The sequence below is a fragment of the Pinus tabuliformis genome, chromosome 1_2, assembly GCF_031772625.1.
Source record: "Pinus tabuliformis cultivar Carrire ecotype Pingquan chromosome 1_2, CPIR1, whole genome shotgun sequence".
Classification (NCBI taxonomy): domain Eukaryota; kingdom Viridiplantae; phylum Streptophyta; class Pinopsida; order Pinales; family Pinaceae; genus Pinus; species Pinus tabuliformis.
Genome location: NC_142298.1, coordinates 456,796,142 through 456,798,653, shown reverse-complemented (window position 1 = coordinate 456,798,653; position 2,512 = coordinate 456,796,142).

The following is a 2,512-nucleotide window of genomic DNA, read 5'->3' as shown; positions in this document are numbered from 1 at the left end:
CCTTAGACATCTCCCATGTAAGAATAATGACATTACCAATTGATTATATGATAATCCTCCCTAATTTTGGTGGGCCTTGAGGATAACATGTGTAGACTTTAATCCAAATTTCTATTTGCAATCAATGTTATGTGTGCATTACACACTAGTAGGGTACCCATGGCTGCCTTAAGGTATTGAGTTATGTCATTTGGCAGGTGTTGAGGAGACCATGGGTCAACATTGGTCCATATATATGTGGGAAAGGGTTGTGTTATGTGTGCATTGCACATTCAACCACTACCTCTAAATGTTTGCATTGTTGCCTATGCTCATAATGTACGTTCAAACTAGATAAACAACATGGTATCTGAGTTAAAAACTAGTATCCTAAGTTCAATGGATATGACCCTGATAATAAAAAATGTAGATACACATGAAAAGTTAAGTCTTCAACTAAATAAATGTGCCATCTACTAATTAACCAACACTTCTCCTTGCAGGTATTCTTCATAATGTATTTGATTCAACTGTATGCCCACTCTCATTTTGGATAACTTGTCAACCTTTGAATTTAATTCCCTGTGAATGTGGTCAAAGGATATAACCCTGAAGATTCTAATAAGCTCCATAAATATAGTCATCCACTAATCCAATAAAGAAGTGTTTAAGGAAGTATAACCTTTCAACCAATCTATATTAATAGCCTTTGAATCCCCTATCACTTGTAAGTTTAGATTGCTAAAGTGACACAATTAAAATGACGAACATAAACCACTAATTTGTATTACTGTAGTACTTGTTAGGTAGTTGTAGTTTTGTTCCTAAACTAAATTAGTCATTTATGTTAGTCATTTTTAGTTGTATTACTTATTAGCTAGTCATATATTTTAACCAGAGACTAATTTAGTCATTTATGTTAGTAGTTTTTAGTTGGGTCACTTAATATTGCTCATTTTTTGTAGTATTTCACTTTGAAAAGTTGCGGTGACTAACTTTTTTAGTCACCTAGTCACTAATTTCTCATTTTTTTACTAGTGTATGATGAAAGCGTGTTGGCTCAGTTATATTATTAAGTGAAAGTTCCATCCATACATACACCATTGACAACCACTAGCCGCAATGGTGGAACATTATAGTCAAGACTGCTTGCTCCTCCAAAGAGATGTACTCGCTCTACGCTATATAACAAAGGGTGGGGTAACCCTTGGCGTTCCCCTTTGACTCTTTCACTACCCTTGTGACTCTTCAACTCATTTACAAATAACTCTTTACATTACATAGTGACAATTCACATTCCACTATTGACACTTGGAATTTCACTTACAATATATTTACAAGCAATAATACAATTTCCACATATACCCATGTGATACAAAATAGGCTTGAGTATCCTAACAAGACAAACACCATCACTTGGAATCTTGGGGAAAGACCAACCCAACAACATCCTCTTGATGTTCTTTGGTGACAAACTGATACCAAGCTTGGTACTCTGCTATTGTGTCCCCATACTATTTGGTGATGTATTTCTGTAAATGGACTCTTGCCTCCATGGCTTCAGGGTATATGGTTCTGTGACCTTTGTCCAACTCATCTTGAAGCATGCGTAGAATTTTCCTGAGTGTTGTTAGACCACTGATGTACTTCTGCATGTTTTCTGCACTCAGCTACAAGTCATCGTTGGTGGCCTCTCGCATCAACTGCACCATGTACTTGTTGATCTCCAACAGGACATAGCTCTTCTTCATGGCTTGAGTGAGGGATCTGATTGAAGGGATCATGTGTGTCCTCACTATCACATCCAGAATCTTGAACAATCATGCATAGGAAGCCTCAATGCTAGTGATGAGCAGAGGGAGCTTCTCATAGTTCCAGATCAACATCTGAATCTGTGCTTTGTCTATCTTTGTCTACGATGTCATTATCTTATGCAAGTAAAGCGAGGCTCCCTTGTACCTCATTTTCCATTCCTGTACATGCGTAATAGCAGCATTTATGTCTTTGAGATTTTTGACAATCTTCATGCATTGCTGCTCAAAACCATATAGATGGCCAACTAGCTTATGCACGGTGACAAATATTTCATACAATTTCCGCATCGTGGTCTCAAGAGTCGATACTTCAGCAAGTATAGATTTTCTCATTTCTTCCATAGCGGACCTTGTGGATTGTTTTGTCCTCTGCTCGGCTTCTTGCAAGTCCTTTTCCATCTGATAATTCTCTACTAACAATAAATTGACGGGTTAACTCATGGTTTCTGCATAAGAATTAGAGGCATCGCCCAAGGAAGTTGGATGTCTTCTAACATCTGACACAATCAACCTTTCCTTTATATGTGCAGGTGATGTGTGATCATTCGGGAGATACTTTCTTCATTCTTGTACAATCCTTTGATGTGAATAATTAAATGACAGATTGTACAAATCCATCACTAGATCATCATCAAGGAGGACAACCTCTCCTTGTTCACTCGGGAATGGTTCTGATTCTAGAGGTGGTGGACACTGAGGTGCGACCTCATATGTTCTCG